This window comes from Peromyscus maniculatus, chromosome 6, assembly GCF_049852395.1.
Source record: "Peromyscus maniculatus bairdii isolate BWxNUB_F1_BW_parent chromosome 6, HU_Pman_BW_mat_3.1, whole genome shotgun sequence".
Lineage (NCBI taxonomy): Eukaryota > Metazoa > Chordata > Mammalia > Rodentia > Cricetidae > Peromyscus > Peromyscus maniculatus.
This window is the reverse complement of record NC_134857.1, coordinates 73,725,475-73,743,594: the sequence shown is the minus strand read 5'-3', so window position 1 is coordinate 73,743,594 and position 18,120 is coordinate 73,725,475. Positions and strand designations below refer to the sequence as shown.

Sequence of the window (18,120 nt, the reverse complement as noted above, 5' to 3'; positions counted from 1 at the left end):
CTTTTCCCCAGGTGGCTGTATCTGCTACAGGGACTTTGGAAAACACAGTCAGGATATTTGACCAATAGACTAAAAAGGGAGGCGGGTTAAAATTATATGGTCTGTGCCTTTAAGAACTAGCCTCACAAAGAAAGGGGAGTGCTCCTTCCAATCTCCCTGCTGTGAGTGAGAGGTTTAGAAGAGCCTCCCTGGAGGCTTGTATACTTAGACAACACCTTACTTTTGCATTCTGTACCTAATGTCTCCAGTGGCGGCTTTGGGGACACAATCTAGGCACAACAAGACCCTCACTCCATTGTCTCAAAAAGGGGGCCTTAGACAAAAAGATCTCAATATAGATAGACCCAGGCCAGTTTCAAGTCCCTAGAAATGATGGTGCCAGCCCCGGGAACAAAAGAACAGATTCAGGATGTCTGATGGTAACCAATTAACCATGAGATGCCCCTCTCTGGAGATAACATGACCAGACCCCGGAGAGGAGTTGTAAAACTCCTGACAGGGCAAACAGATAAGCTAAAATAAGATAAAGTCCATGCCCGGGAAAAACTGGACCAATCAATGATGGACCCGTACTAACCCCCTCCCCTCTAAGAAATTTTATGGGTTTTGCCTATAAAAACTAACTTCCCCAAGAAAGAGTAACTCCTCCCTGCCTCACTGTGTTGGGTGTAGGAATGAGTCCCCTGTCTAGCTAGACTTGTATCTGCAGAATAAACCTTGCTGTTGCATTCTAAACATCCAGTGTCTTTGGTGGTCTCTTTGGGGGGTCACAATCTGGGCATAACAAATATAAGATATGTGAGTTTATAAAAATTCTCTTGTTAGATCTATGTGTTAATCTTTAGGTGTTTGCTAAGTTAAATATATGCTAATGGTAGCCCAATATAAGTCTGTGAAATAGATCTATAGAGTTCCTTTAAGAATATAAGCTTGTGCCGGGCGGTGGTGGCGCATGCCTTTAATCCCAGCACTCGGGAGGCAGAGGCAGGCGGACCTCTGTGAGTTCGAGGCCAGCCTGGTCTCCAAAGCGAGTTCCAGAAAAGGTGCAAAGCTACACAGAGAAACCTTGTCTCAAAAAACCAAAAAAAAAAAAAAAAAAAAAAAAAGAATATAAGCTTGCAAGAGGTATCTAAGGTAGTCTTAAGACATGTAGTAATAAGCTTGTAAGAAGTAAAGATGCTAGTTGTAAATGTAACTTTAAATAAGAATAAGATGGAATGAATATAAGTATAAGAAGAAATAAGAAATATATTTGCTAAAGTAGTTCTTCAGTTTCCTTAAGGAGTATAAATGAGTAGATGTTAATATGTTATATGTGAGTTTGTAAAAACAATGTAAATGTTGAATGTGAGTTTAAATGCTTTGCAAGGCAAAAAAATGTTATATGTGAGTTTGTAAAGTATAAATGTTAAGTGTGAGTCTATTCTTAATGTAAATGGTGAAAGAACCTGAGACACAGAAGGAAGTGTCCTAGTAGACTGCAAAGTAGTCAGTCTGAGCAGTTTTCAAAAGTTCCAGTGCTGCTAAGAAGCTAGGAATGGCTGACGCCAGAACCAGCCCAACTAGGCATCTGCAGCTGAGATCTGTGGAAAACTAACGCAACACAGAAAAACCTGAGCTAACATCAAAAACGGTGTGGTTTAGAATACTACTGTACCTAAAAAGGTCTCTGGCTTGAGAATAAAAGTTCAGAGACGCTTGTTTGAACAAAAATTGTTAACTGCAAATAGTTTTGGTTGAAAAACGTCTCTTCATATTTGGAAGTGAAAGCCTGATAGCAGAATTTATTTCTTGTTTGAACTTTTTGAACTTAAAATGATATAAAATTACAAAAAGATTTTGGTTATGGATTTCTCATATTTGGAAGGCTAGTACCAGAATTTATCATTTGAATTTTGAGACTTAAGAAATGAAATAAACAATAGAGATTTCATTGCAATGGGACAATTTTGAGTTTATTCATAGTAATGACCTAGGAACTGTTTGCTGGAATTGGGTTAAAAATGGAACTGTTTAAATGAAGAAATTTATTTCTACCTAGAATCAAGATGCAGTTTTGTGTATGCACATATGCTTTATTAACTGGTGATTCATGAATTGTTTTGTGGAACTGTTTATGTAAAAATGGAATTACTTATGGAACTGATTTTGTGTTACAAATGGAACTCTTTAAACAAAAGTTGGGGTTTTCTAACTAGGCTTGAGATTTTGTTTAAAATTATAAAGAAAAGGGAGAGTTAATATCCCTTTGTCTATTTAATTTAAATTGTTTGAGTGTATTAATGTTATGTTTCATTAGTAAGAAATGCAAATGGGCTCTACTAAGAGACTACTTTTAAAGTGTGTAAAGAGTTTTATTAAGAAACTGCTTTTGGATGTTTTGCTGAAAGTTTTCAAAGTATTAATGGTTAGATTGAAAATATTGCTTTTCAATATGGGTTTGTAGGAATTGTATAAGTTTGAGATCCTCTAACTAGGTTTGAGATTTTGTTTAAAAAATTATAAAGAAAAGGAGGAGTTATGGCTTTGAAATACGTTCGCAGAAACTTATTGATTTTAATGCACCCTGGTTTTGTGGAGTTAAGAAATGTTTAAGTTTGATGTGAATACATCGAAGTTTTTCCTATGTTCTGTTAACAAGATAATTGAAATGATTGAGTTAAAGTTGTAGGATGGAGAACATTGTTAAGTATATATAGCACCATATATGCTAATTCAAATGGTTCTGTTAAGAGTTTGCTTTGAGTTGTAAGATTGAGAGAATTGTGACTATGTATAGCAATATTTATGTTAACATGTTAATGGCAATGATGAAGCTAAGGGATTCTTTAAGTTTGTAGTTGCCTCAAGAGTGTTTGGTTCAGAAAGGGCTTGAGGCAGCTAAGAATGCTGTAGTCAATTCGACCTAATTCAAAAGAGAAATGCCATCTTTATCATCCTCTACTGCCATACTGGGAGGTGTAACAGCTATGGAGATTGCTGTAAGCCATTAAGTAATTTTATATATATTAAGAAAGGGGGACCTGCAGGAGCTCATTTTCGGGTTCCTCCTGGCTTTACCCAGCAGGTCCTCAAAGAGGATGATTGGGACTATGGGCCTGAGTGAAGGTGTCTGTGATGGTCTGCACTTGGCTATGCTGGGGGAGGTCTTTTTATCCACCCCTTGGTGTCTCTATAAAAACCCTGGGGTAGAGACAGTCAGGGCCCATTGGAAAAGGTTCCAGGCTCTCTCGAGGCTATCCTTTATTTTTTGTTTATCTCTGCAAGATTCTCCGCAATAAATCCTAGCTAATATTTCCTGCTGCTCACACTCAAGAAAACTCTGGGGATGTGTGAGGTAGGTGGGTAAACACCCCACACAGGAGGAAGTTTTTTTTTCCCCAAGAGATCACTAGGGGTCATAGTGAGTGGTATTATTCCCTTTTCTACTACCTGGTGCCTGGACCTACAGATCTGGGCTGTGGAGAAACCTGCCTCCTGACTAATCCTACACCAGCCCTCGGGGTTGTTGTCACTTCATTGGCTCTATAACTGTGTCTTCAAAAGTTCTTAACAGCTGTTTCAAGAAGTTAGTGAACCAGGTACATCCAGTGGAATCCATGATTGTGGGGCATAGTTACACCTCTCTGTCTGAGAATTTAGCATCTTGGTCAGAAACTACACTGTGTGGAATATGTGAGAGTTGACAAAGTTAGTCTCTGTGTGGTAGGTAGTTTTGGTAAAATCATTACAGGCAGGAAATGCAAATATATAACTAGAGTAAAGTATCTACTCCAGGAAAGACAGAGTATTGTCCATTCCACAGAGGAAGTAGCCCAATGTAGTCATTGTTTCATGACTTTGTTGGCTGGTCAGCCTGGAGAATGGTGACATATCTGGGGCTCTGTGTTGGTCTCTGTTGTTGGCAGATCTGGCATTCTGCAGCAGGTGTAGCAGCAGCTATAACCAGGTCACTCTTGATGAGTGGGTAGCTATGTTGTCAATCCATGCATAACCCCTATCTCAGCTACCACAGGTACTTTGATCATGGGCCCATTGTGTAATAATGAGGATAGCTTGTTACAGAATCTGAATGTACACTAAGTGGGTCATCCTATCTACTTGATTATTGACCTTCTCCTCTGATGAAGGCATCTTTCATGGGCATTAAGAGGGGACAAAAGATCTTCACATTCTCTGCTCCTTTGCAGATCTGTCCAAATACTACTACCCCCGCATGTCTTTATAATTTTTACTTTTTTTTGTTTTTATTTTCTCTTCACTCAGACAGTCCCATCTGACCACAGTCTCCCCTCCCTCCACTCCACATATATGTACTGCTCCTGTTTCCCTTCAGAAAAGCAAAGGTCTCCTGGGGATATCAAATGAACACAAGATAACAAATGTAATAATAGTAGGCACAAACCCTCATATCAAGGCTGGAGGAGCCAACTCAGAAGGAAGAAAAGTTTCCAATATCCTACAAACAGTTCTGAGATTCCACACACTCCTGCTGTTAGGACTCTCACAAACCCCCTGAGCTGAATTAGCACAGTAAGTAGAGAGGATTTAGTACAGACCAATGCAGGCTTTGTGATGGACTCTTCTGTTTCTGTGAAACCCTATGAAGCCTGTATAGTTGAATCTGTGAATTCTGTACCCCTTGTGTCTTTGATACCTTTTACAACTCTGCCTTCTCCTCTTCCTTGAGGTTTCCTGAGTTCTGCTCAATGTTTGGCTGTGTATCTCAGTATATGCTCCCAACATATAGATGTTGGAGAAATCCCAACTGATGTTCATTGAACTAGGCAACAATCTGAGTATAACAGAATTCATTAGGTATTGTCTCATTGATTGTGTTTATGTGTGTGTCAGTGAAGACACTGCACCAACTTCTACAGCTGAGCACAGCTGGAGGGAAAAAATAGCCGTTTTCAAACAAACACCACTGGAATCCAAAAGCTGATTTTACAATTTTTATTCATTTGATATTTTATTTGGGTATTTTATTTAATCAAGATGGATGTGCCCATGGAGAAAAGAAGAGTACTGAACAAAAGGTCCTCTGCAAGAGCAACCGTTGCTTTTGCGAACTGAGTCATCTCTCCTGTCCCAAACACTGAGTTAGGAGAAAAACTTTCTTCATTATCTTTGCTTCTCTTGTAATCAAATGTTCATGTTTGTTTTCTCCTTTCTGATTCCTTGATCATATCTCCTGCTCAGTTCAATCCATTTAGGTTTTTCCAAAGAAACCCTGTTGTAATGTGCTTGGTGCCAGCAGTTAAAATGAATTTCAGATTCTAACTCCTTAGACAAAAATCAACCCAGTATAACAACAGGGTAGAGGCTATGTAGATTGTACCAGAATCCAAGGCTCCCTGTACCTCAACCTGACATTGACTCCTTTACATCTGTTTAAAGCCTCAGCCACAATGCTGTTATTCCATAGATCCACTGGAAATTTTCCACACATCCCATAGTCTAGCCAGGTATTGGTAACACCATGAGTACTGCCTCTGGGAGACAAGTGTAGGACAAGGTTTGCCAGGTCCTAGGATCACTTCAAGCATTTAATAGGGTGCTCCAGGAAAGGGTGGTGACCAGGTAAGGAACCATAAACTTCAAACACTAAGTGGGGACATGAGCCCACCATTGTCTTCCAGTCTGAGGTCTCAGAGACCTCAGAAGCATGAGCTGTAATGAAATCCAGTGTCTGGGTTTTCAGCTGCCCTGAGCTGTGGTGGTCAGCCAGGAAGAGAGTGTGGGCAGCATTCTCCACAGAGAGGTCCCTGAAGAGGGCATCCTTACACATGACCTTCAAACACTCCAGGCCATACTTGTCAGCAGCTGCCAGCAAGGCAGCTGCCATGCTATTGAGGTCTGGTGCTGTTCCTGTGTAAATGAAGTCCATCATTACCTTGAAGACTTGGAAGACTTGTGGCTCCAGGTCAGGGATCTCAACACGATTCTTTCTGCTCTCCTCCATTTCATGTTGAAACCTGGCTCTGAAAACTGGAGAGCAAGCTGCTAAAATGGCCTTGTGAGCCCAGAATTCCTGGCCGGCTACCACTAGGCAGCAGTCTGTCAACTGGGAATTCTCCCACAGCTCTCCTAGCTCCTCTGCCAATGTGCATCTGGGAACCAGAATTCCTGGCTTCTTGTTCTGGTCAGAGAGGCTCAAAGAGACCGGAGCCACGCTCACCTTGCAGACAAGGGTGATCTGGTCATCTGGGAGAATCCAAAATGCATGGGACAGGAGAAAATCTTGAAGAATGAACTTTTTGTAACCCCAGTCTTGTCCTGGCACTAACCTAAATGCTCTTGGGCTCTTCTTGACTTGTGTATTTCTCCTTCTGCACTTATGATTCAGAACTGGAACTTTGCCCAAACAGGACTCTTTAGACAGCTGAGCAACACTAGGTATACTGACAGGTAATCTGCACTTTCTTCATCGACTGTGTTCGGGTGTACTCGCAAATACCATTTGTCATTGGCTCCTATTGAGAAAGTTGGGCTTTTAATGCTTTGCCGCATTTCCTCAGCAAAAAAGGGAAGTTGCTGATGGTCCACCTGTAGGAGAAATCCTGATCGCTGATTTTCTGTGCTCCCATCTCTGGGCGATCTCATCTCCTGCCATTTCTCCTGCAGGTAGTTTGAAGGTTCAACTGGATTGAAAATGAAGAACTAGCAATTGTTTTCTCTTCACCCTGTGAGACACAATAACAGACAGGATTTTGATTTTAGTTTTTCTTTCTCATCTGTTTCCTCTTCTACCAGTTTGGAAACTTGGGTCTCTGATATTTTCTATGCAGATTTCAATGCTAATTTCAGAGAACACAGTCTAGGCTACTTGATACCCTTACATTACTCCATTATTTTCTAGATTGAATCTTAGGTCAATAGGTAACTTGTTTTGACAATTATACACAGCTTTTGGATAGTTTCGATCACTCATTCTATTAATTCATATCAAAAATGTTGCACTAGGTTTCTCTAGAGGAACAGAATATATACAAGGAATATGAATATATATATATACATATATATACATATATATATGTATATATATATGTATATATATATACTCATCAAAGGGGATTTATTAGAATAACTTTGGCCTGCAGTCCTGCTAATCCCACATTACTTGTGAAGGGAAAGACCAAGAATCCAGTACTTAACTCAGTCCAAGAACTTTGGATGTATCTGCTGGTCTTCAGTGTATGCTGGTGTTCCAAAAATTTTGTATGGCCCGGGAGGGATGTACTTGTAAAATGTAAAATGTATGGAAATAGAAAATATAATTGTGAGTGAGGTAATCAAGACTCAGAAAGACAAACATGGTATGTACTCACTCATAAGTGGAGACTGGAGGTAAAACAAAAGATAATCAGATTAATCCCACACATTCAGATAAGCTAGGAAACAAGGAGGAACCTAAGAGGGATTCAGATCATCTTGGGAAGGGGAAACAGAGGAGATCCCCATGATTGTACTGGGGATGAGGTGTGGGCAATAGAGGGTAGGGAACGGGGGATGTGATGTGAGGAAACGTGAAGATTGAAGTGGGGAAAAGATGGAGTGGGAGAGCAATGAATGAGATGTCTTGATAGAGGGAGATGTTATGGGATAAGGGAGAAACCTGGTGCTAGGGAAATTATCATTAAGCCACAACCCCAGATTAGACTAATAGCAATAGTAGTGATGGTGCCTGAACTGGCCTACCCTGGTAATAAGGCTGATGAATACTTTGTGTTATCATAGAGCCTTTGTCCATTAACTGATGGAAGCAGATACAGAGATTCACACCCAAGCACCTGGCTGAGCTCCAGGTGTCCAGTTGAAGAAGGGAAAGAGGGATTATATGAGAAAGGGGGTCAAGGTTATGATGGAAAAATCTAGAGAGACAACTGAACCAAGCTCAAAGAAACTCATGAACATTAGACCTACAGGTGAGGAACCTCCATGGAACCAGACTAGAACCTCTGCATACGTGAGCAGGTGTGTAGCTGGGTGGGTTTGAGGTGCCCATGGCAGTGGATCAGGATCTATCCCTGGTGCATGAGCTGGCTTTCTGGATCACATTACCTAGGGCTAGACACCTTGCTCACCCTTGATGCATTGGGGAGGGGCTTGGTCCTAATTCAACTGAATGTACCAAGCTTAGCTTGTCCCCTAATGAGAGAACTTACCCTGTTGGAAGAGGGGATGATTGCTCGGGGAAAGGAGGGAAGTCGGGGTGGGGGAGTGACAGCATGAAGAAGGATGAGAGGGTAATCTGTTGTTATATACATTGAAAAAAACTAAAAAAAAAATAATAGGTCCCATATAGCACAAATGAAATCAAGATCACATATGTATTATAAACAGACAGAAGAACACTAGTAAAATAGAATGATCACTAGAAGCCTCCCCACCAAATGAAACCCAGAAAAAGATAGCTTTGGTACAGCAATTTACCTGCCATTTGAAGACAAGTTATTTCCCATCCTCCTCAAATTATTCCAGAAAATAAAAACATTGGATACTTGCCCAATTTATTGTACGAGTCTAAAATTACACTGATACCTAAATCACAGACCAATTAACTTATAAACACTGAAAATATACTCATTAAATAATTGGGAATTGAGTCCCAAATTATTCAAAAATTACCATGATGAATTAGGCTTTGTCCCAGATGTATAGGGATTGTTCTATATACAAAAATCAAAAAATATAATTGACCATATAAACCCACAAATGATTAAATCTCAGGAAGACATAAACCACATTATCATATCATAAAATTCAGGAACAGCATTTTTCAAAACTCAATATTTCTTCATGATAAAAGACAAGGAGAGACTGGCACATAGGTGACATACCTAAATATAACGATGACAGTTTAAAACATTTCCATAGTCAACATCAACTTAATGAAGAGAAACTCAAACAATTCCACTAAGGCCTGAAAAATGACAAGGTGTTTCATTTCTTTCTATCTGTTCAATATGACAATTGAAGTCTTAATTAAATCAGTAAGGCAAGTGACAATAAAAAGGATACAATTTGAAAAGGAAGAAGAAAGAATCTTTATTTGTAGAAAACACTATAATACACATAAGTTATGTCAATGATTCAACAGGGAATTTCCTACAGCTAATAAACACTATCAACAAATCAGCTTGATAAAAAACTAAGGAAGTGAAAAGTCTGATTAGGATGCATTGTCTAAGTAAAGAATCTACTTTCAGTAATAAAATATTTTGAAAACATCAGTAGTCCTCCTAAATACTAATGAGAGACAAACTGGGAAAGAAATCAGAGAAAAACACCTTTCACAATAGCCCAAATACTAGCAAAAATACCTTGGGGATAACTCTACCAAAGTAAGTGAAAGACTTGTATGATAAAACTTCAAGTCTTTTAGGAAGAAATTGGAGAAGATATGAGAAAATAAAAAGATCTCCCATGCCCATTGTCAGTAGATTAACATCGAAAATTGGCCATACTACAAAAGCAATCTACAGATACAAAGCAATCTGTTTCAAAATGACAATACAATTCTTTCCATATCTTTTAACAACCATTCTCAGCTTCACATGGAAATACAGAAAGCATTGGATCACTAAAATATTACAGAATGATAATAGAATTGTTGCAGGTCTCATCAATCTTGATTTCAAATTTTACTTTAAAGAGCAGATGATTGGAAGGAGTCCATGGAAGACTAAGTCAAGTCTACAATACAGAGGCCATGCCATTCCAAGGGGTGTGTGACTCAGGTTCATGGTGACTTCCAGGACCTAACTGCTTTGGGAGGTTATGTCTGGGTCCATGGCCCTAATGCAGCAAGGTTCTTTGCCCCAACATGGTTCTTTGACTCTTTGGACAGTTGAGCAACACCAAATAAACAGACAGGAAATCTTGGCTTTGTTCATAGATCATTTCAGGCATTCTCTCAAACACTTATTTCTCTTTGTCACTGGCTCCTGGTGAATAAAATTAGCCAAGTCCCTACATCACCAAAATTCATCTGCAACACTCTCACCAACTCTCAGAAAACCCTTAGCCTTGCATTTTTAGAATTTCAAAAACCCTACTTCTCCTATGTTCCTGGCTATTTTCTCAGTCCAACCATTAGGGAAAAACCTACTATGGCAGAAAATAGCTTATTTAATTTGACTCAAATATTTTGACTCAATTAATATTGAAATGAATAAAAGTTCTTGCTATTCATTAAATTAATATTAAAGGTAAACTTTCAATATCATTTTTTTTTAAAGTTAACAGTATTGGTTACTGTGATTAAAGAGAAATTCATGAACTAGGCATGATCTGAAAGTCTATGGCATTGATCAGAGCAGTCTGAAGGGAGAGACTGACTGAACTCGCTAGTCTGAGGTCTAACTTGGTCCATAGAGCAACATCTAGGAGAGCCAGACATGGAGAGTAGAAAACAATTAAAAATGAAAGAAAGAAATAGGAATGAAATCATTATTACCTCTGAATTCCTGCTAAAATATTTCAGATGCCAATGATTTAGAAAGGATTTAGTCTTTCAGAGCTGTTCCATCCTCCTTAAGAAAGTAACTGTGATGGTATGGAGAAATGGTTCAGCAGTCAAAGGTGCTGAATACCTTTCCAGAAGACTGCCATCCAACTCACTTCATTAACAAGTCAGCTGACAACAGTCAGTAATGCAGTTATCCAGTTATCCAGTTATCCAGGGGATCCAATAGCTTCTTTCAGCCTGTGAGGTACCATATGCTCATGGTGCACTGACCCATGTATATAAGAGGGACCAGACATTAGCAGGCCAACATGGGTAAGCACAACTGTCTCCATGAAGGAAGTACCATTCAAGGTGTAAAACCCAGCACTTGCTGAAAAAAAACAGTAACCCCTGCCACAACTAAAACAAAGGCTTAATCAACCAAACTCCATAGTTCTAGGAATATCTCTAAATGTTCAAACCTTGCTTCAAATATAGTAACAATTTTGGCTTCTGTAGTGCCAGTTTGGGCTATCTTCTTATTAACTGAAGTTTGTCAACCCAGAATATGGAATTTTGCTTAAAAGCCCACACTAAGAAAGGCCTAGTTGCTTCACTAGAATCCCAAATATCTCATGTGTTTGCCAGCTGGCTAAGAAAGATTTTCTATTTTCCTAAATCCATTTTCAGTCTCTTCTCTCTGTCTCTGTCTCATATATATATATATATGTGTGTGTGTGTGTGTGTGTGTGTGTTGTTGTTGTTGTTGTGTTGTGTTTTTTGCAAGTCATTCTACATGTTACTTTTATTGTTTTTCTGTATTGACTGTTGGATTTCTCTGGTGGGGACACCTCTGCTGCTTAAGACTTTGTCTCTTCCTGTTGGGAATCTGAATCACTTTGGCTGTAGCATGTCCCCCAGAGAACTGTCTACCTGAAATAAAACCATTCCTGGAATGAGAAACTATATGAAAAGATCTTGTACTTGAGACCCAGGCAGGAGTCAGTTCCCCATTGAGAGAATTGCTCCCACTCTGGAGGAGCATGCTCATGGAAGGTCAGGACTTACAGGTGGAGCACTTGACTTAAAAATGAGGGGTCTTGTAGGAATTGTCAAACTTCATTACAAATGAGATATTTGAGGGAAGGGGTTTCTGCCACTGGCCCTTAACACATACAGAAAAGTCTCAGAGTCTACTAGCTAGCCTCCTGCCAAAGGTTCCAAAATGAGGAACCAAAAATTCAGAGATCAAAACCAATTGATTTATTCTGAACTGAGGGATGAGCAGCATTAGAACCAGATTTCAGGAGAGCTAGGAAGGGAATTGCTGAGTTTATTGAATCACTGAAGGTATTTCCCAGTCCTCTAGGCTTAGTGAGTCCCTCTAGACATGATGAAATTGAGAGAGGTGATAGATGTGGGGAGCATTTTACAGATCACATTCTAAGAAGAACTGTTTCAAAACCCCTTCTTCAGTAATTGTTGAATATATCTGCACCCTTTGAAAAGCAGAATACTGTCTCACTTTTAAGGTCCATCAGAGTAAGCATGGAAGTTCAAAGTTTAAAGAGGACAGGACTCAGCATTGGAGGATGAAAATTATGAGGTATTGAGAATCTGAATCAGGACAGTCAGGTTCATGGAACTGAGAACTTAGGATCTTCCCATAGCACACCCTTAGTAGATCCAGAACTGTTTTTGCAAGGAGGATTATCTGACAGGGAGGGGCAAGATCACCACTGAAAGTATATGGAGACATCCCAGGGAATGTAAGTCTGGATGAAAGAAAACTGCCACTTTCAGAGTTGTTGCCTGGCTCTGCTACTTGATCACCACATATGAATTCTTCCACACTGAACTCCATGTTGTGAACAGTGAGACCCCTGAGAGAGTAAGAAAGCACCTCTCTCCCGATCATGATAGTGGGAGGACTTATTGCAAAACCCTGAGAAGAGGAAATAACTGCTGTGTAGCAATAGACACCATCCCTGTTTTATTTAACATGAATCCACAATAAGCAAAATACTCTTGTGCTGGTTTTTGCTGGTTCCCAACTTAACAAGACATGGAATTAAGTAAAACCCTACAATGGAGGCCACAACAGAGAGAAGTGTTTTGCTTCATTTGATGTAGGTAGATCCATTTAAAGGACAGACTTTGGAGGTAAAATGACACAAACATTTAATCGGAATCTCAAGACCTGAAGACAAACACATCTTTAATCCAGATCTTAAGGCTGGAAGACACACCCTAAATTGGGCCACACCTTCTGTTAGAAGCACATAAAATGACATGGAAGAAGGAAGCTCTTGCTATTTGCCTGCTTGCCCTCACCTTGCAGCAAGTCCATCCCTACCCTGGCAATAGAGAATTTTTGGAACACCAGCATATACTGAAGACCAGCAGACATATCCAAAGTCCTTGGACAGAGTAAGTACTGGAATCTTGGCCTTTCCCTTCAAAGGTAATGTGGGCATAGCAGGACTGCAGCCCATAGTCATTCTAATAAATCCCCTTTGATTTTATATATATATATATATATATATATATATATATATATATATGAGACAGGGGGGAATTCTTTGTATATATTTTGTTCCTCTAGAGAACCCTAGTGCAACATTTTTGATATGAATTAATAGAATGAGTGATCAAAACTATCCAAAAGCTGTGTATAATTGTCAAAACAAGTTACCTATTGACCTAAGATTCAATCTAGAAAATAATGGAGTAATGTAAGGGTATCAAGTAGCCTAGACTGTGTTCTCTGAAATTAGCATTGAAATCTGCATAGAAAATATCAGAGACCCAAGTTTCCAAACTGGTAGAAAAGGAAACAGATGAGAAAGAAAAACTAAAATCAAAATCCTCTCTGTTATTGTCTCACAGGGTGAAGAGAAAACAATTGCGAGTTCTTCATTTTCAATCCAGTTGAACCTTCAAACTATCTGCAGGAGAAATGGCAGGAGATGAGATCGCCCAGAGATGGGAGCGCACAAAAATCAGCGATCAGAATTTCTCCTACAGGTGGACCATCAGCAACTTCCCTTTTTTGCTGAGGAAATGCGGCAAAGCATTAGAAGCCCAACTTTCTCAATAGGAGCCAATGACAAATGGTGTTTGAGAGTACACCCGAACAGAGTCGATGAAGAAAGTGCAGATTACCTGTCAGTTTACCTAGTGTTGCTCAGCTGTCTAAAGAGTCCTGTTTGGGCAAAGTTCCAGTTCTGAATCATAAGTGCAGAAGGAGAGAATACACAAGTCAAGAAGAGACAAGAGCATTTAGGTTAGTGCCAGGACAAGACTGGGGTTACAAAAAGTTCATTCTTCAAGATTTTCTCTTGTCCCATGCATTTTGGCTTCTCCCAGATGACCAGATCACCCTTGTCTGCAAGGTGAGCATGGCCCCGGTCTCTTTGAGCCTCTCTGACCAGAACAAGAAGCCAGGAATTCTGGTTCCCAGATGCACATTGGCAGAGGAGCTAGGAGAGCTGTGGGAGAATTCCCAGTTGACAGACTGCTGCCTAGTGGTAGCTGGCCAGGAATTCTGGGCTCATAAGTCCATCTTAGCAGCTTGATCTCCAGTTTTCAGAGCCATGTTTCAACAAGACATGGAGGAGAGCAGGAAGAATCGTGTTGAGATCCCTGACCTGGAGCCACAAGTCTTCAAGGTAATGATGGACTTCATTTACACAGGAACAGCACCAGACCTCAATAGCATGGCAGCTGCCTTGCTGGCAGCTGCTGACAAGTATGGCCTGGAGCGTTTGAAGGTCATGTGTGAGGATGCCCTCTACAGGGACCTCTCTGTGGAGAATGCTGCCCACACTCTCTTCCTGGCTGACCACCACAGCTCAGGGCAGCTAAAAACCCAGACACTGGATTTCATTACAGCTCATGCTTCTGAGGTCTCTGAGACCTCAGACTGGAAGACAATGGTGGGCTCATGTCCCCACTTAGTGTTTGAAGTTTATGGTTCCTTACCTGCTCACCACTCTTTCCTGGAGCACCCTATTAAATGCTTGAAGTGATCCTAGGACCTGGCAAACCTTGTCCTACACTTGTCTCCCAGATGCAGTACTCATGGTGTTACCAATACCTGGCTAGACTATGGGATGTGTGGAAAATTTCCAGTGGATCTATGGAATAACTGCATTGTGGCTGAGGCTTTAAACAGATGTAAAGGAGTCAATGTCAGGTTGAGGTACAGGGAGCCTTGGACTCTGGTACCATCTACATAGCCTCTACCCTGTTGTTATACTGGGTTGATTTTTGTCTAAGGAGTTAGAATCTGAAATTCATTTTAACTGCTGGCACCAAGCACATTACAACAGGATGTCTTTGGAGAAACTCTCTGGATTGGATAGAGCAGAAGATATGATCAAGGACTCATAAAGGAGAAAACAAATATGAATGTTTGATTACAAGAGAAGCAAAGATAATGAAGAAAGTTTTTCTCCAAACTCAGTGTTTGGGACAGGGGAGATGACTCACTTGGCAAAAGCAATTGTTGATCTTGCACAGGTCCTTTTATTCAGTCCTCCTCTTGTCTCCATGGGCACATCTATCTCTAATAAATAAATTTCCAAAATAAAATATCCAATGAATAAAAATTGTAAAATCAGCTTATAGATTCCCATGGTGTTTTTGTTTGAAAACGGCCATTTTAGTCCATCCAGCTGTGTTCAGCTGTAAAAGTTGGTGCAGTGTCTTCACTTACACACACACACACACACACACACACACACACACACACACACACACACACACATTCTCACACACAATCCATGAGACAATACCTAATGAATTCTGTTACACTGGGATATTGGTGCTTAGTAAAATGGACATCAGGTGGGATTTCTCCAACAGCTGTTGGGAGCAGATACTGAGATTCATAGCCAAACAATGAGCAGAACTCAGTGAACCTCAAGGAAGAAGGAAAGGCCAGGTTGTAGGAGGCATCAAAGACACAAGGGGTACAGAGCTCACATAGTCAACTAAACAGGGCTTATAGGGGCTCATAGACACTGAAGAGGCCATCACAAGGCCTGCATGGGTCTGTACTAAGTCCTCTGTGTATTTAATGTGCCTGTTCAGCTCAGGGGGTTTGTGGAAGTCTTAATGGCAGGAGTGTGTGGAGTCTCTGAACTGTTTGTCAGATATTGGCTCCTTCTGAGTTGGCTTCTCCAGCCTTGATATGAGGGTTTGTGCCTACTATAATTACATTTTGTTATCTTGTGTTCATTTGATATCCCCAGGAGACCTTTGCTTTTCTGAAGGGAAACAGAGTAATATATGGATTTGGAGTGGAGGGAGGGGAGACTGTGGTCAGATGGGACGGTATGAGAAGAAAAAATAAAATCGAAAAAGAAAACTAGAAATATGGAAATACATTTCAGGAAGTAGTATTTACACAGATCTGCAAAGGAACAGCTAATGTGAAGTTTTTTTGTCCCCTGTGAACGCTCATAAAAATTGCCTTCATCTGAGGAGTTTAATAATCAAGTAGATAGGATGACCCACTTAATGTACAGTCAGACTCTGTAATAAGCTATCTGCTGTGGATATCACTCTATATAAATAAAACACTGATGGCCAGTGACCAGGCAGAATGTATAGGCGGGACAAAGAGAGAGGAGAATTGGGGAAACAGGAAGAAGGGAGAGAGACACTGCAGCCACAGCCAGGAGAAGCAGCATGTAAAGATGCCGGTAAGCCACCAGCCACGTGGCAAGGTATAGATTTATAAAAATGGGTTAATTTAAGATATAAGAACAGTTAGCAAGAAGCCTGCCACGGCCATACAGTTTATAAGTAATATAAGCGTCAGAGTGATTATTTTATATGAGGATTGTGGGACTGCGGGGCTTTTGGTGGAACCTGGAGAGAAGCCCTCCAGCAACAAGGAATCCTCATTATTACCCAATGGGCCCATGATCAAAGTACCTGTGGTAGCTGAGATAGGGGTTATGCATGGAATCACAACATGGATATCCACTCATCAAGAGTGACCTAGTTATAGCTGCTGGACACCAGCTGCTGAATGCCACATCTGCCAAAAACAGCAACCAACACAGAGCCCAAGATATGTCACCATTCTCCAGGCTGACCAGCCAACAAAGTCATAAAACGATGACTACATTGGGCTACTTCCTCTGTGGAATGGATACCACTTTGTCCTTCCTGGAGTAGATACTTATTCTAGTTACATATTTGCATTTCCTGCCTGTAATGATTTTACCAAAACTACCACACAAGGACAAACAGAATGCCTTGTCAACTCTCATGGTATTCCTTACAGTATAGCTTCTGACCAAGATACTAAATTCTCAGAGAGGTGTAACTCTGGCCCAAGATCATGGATTGCACTGGGACACACAGGTTACAAACCACAACTCTAGGCCATGTGTGCCAGAAAACGAGGTAGGCTGCCTTCAGCTCTTTTCTGCTCTATCTGTTCTTTCACATCCAATCCCCCAGTCTCATCCCAAGCTCTGCAGCAGAGCACTCTGAAACCTTCTCTGCACCCATGTGTGCAGATCCCATACATCTTCCCCTTCTAACCTCCCCACCCCCGACTCATTGCTTTGTCCCAGCTCCCAACTCAGCAAGGCACCCTTGCTAACCCACTCTTTCCAGGGAAACAAGTAGACTGAATGCAGATCCACACCTCTACTTTTGCTCCTCTACTTTCAATTTTCCTGGTGTCATCCTCTCCTCTGTAGTAGAAAATCTGCTGTGGTCTCTTTCCTGTCAGACCCTATCCCCACTGGTTCACAAAGATCTTCTTCCCCAATCTTGCTTCCCCCAACTCAACCCATCATCCCAGCCTCCAACACCAGCAGGCATTCACTAAGAATACACCAGCAGAACAAGACAAAGAAATAGGTAAGCCAACTGAAGAACTTCCTCCTTCCCTCCAAATCCAATCGCCCAGTCTCATCCCTAGAATTGCAACAGAACACCAGCTGCAGCTTTCTTCCCCACCCACCCAACCACCCAGCTAAAATCTCCTATGGATTCCACACAAATTCTCCCCCGATTTTTTCAAAATATTTTTACTGATTATTTGGAAATTTCACATCATGGATCCTGGGCATTCTTGCTTCCCAGTCCCACTAGTTCTGACACCCCACCAGGACACCAGTTCTGATACCTCATAAGGACGACAAAGTAGATCTGATCTTGTTGGTGGGGTGGTGGTGCAGGTGAGACAGCCTGAGGGTGAGAGGACAGGAGAGGTGACTGTACTCCTTGCTGCCTGCTGCAGTGGGTGAGCTAGCAACGGCAATGATAGAGAACTCACCTTATTGGTGTCCATGAGGGAAAGCTGGGAGGCTGACCAACCCAGCTACCACCCAAGCCCAGAACCAGGACTATGAGGTGGCCCATCCAACATTCACCTCATGTATGAACTGCTGGAGCATGTGAAGTGGCTAGACCTACAGACCCAAAGCTACAGGATCTCTGTGACACAAAGGATCTCTATGACACAAGGCAACAATGAAGGTTATCCAAGAGGAGACCCAGTGAGGACCCATGTAGCAGTATAGGAGAAGCCAGAGACCTCAGACCAGAACACTGACTCATTGCAATGAACACTTACAAGTAAAGATGTAAAGTAAAGTAAAGATGGACTAAAGGGTACACTGGGGGACTCACTATGT

At 41.0% G+C, this 18,120-nt stretch overlaps 1 long non-coding RNA gene and 1 pseudogene across 2 annotated transcripts; one reads left to right on the top strand and one right to left on the bottom strand.

Annotated features, from left to right (window-relative positions):
- Nucleotides 1-4,942: 4,942 nt before the first annotated feature.
- On the bottom strand, nucleotides 4,943-17,874 carry LOC121826215 (uncharacterized). Of its 2 annotated transcripts, XR_013052204.1 has the most exons (4): nucleotides 17,760-17,873; nucleotides 17,610-17,671; nucleotides 14,948-15,023; nucleotides 4,943-6,686 (listed from the first exon to the last, which is right to left on the bottom strand). It is a non-coding gene; the product is annotated as an uncharacterized LOC121826215 (long non-coding RNA). The 2 variants fall into 2 exon arrangements; XR_013052203.1 differs by lacking the exon at nucleotides 17,610-17,671 and having other exon boundaries at nucleotides 17,760-17,874.
- LOC143273904 (speckle-type POZ protein pseudogene) lies at nucleotides 13,331-14,632 on the top strand (annotated as a pseudogene).
- Nucleotides 17,875-18,120: the final 246 nt, after the last annotated feature.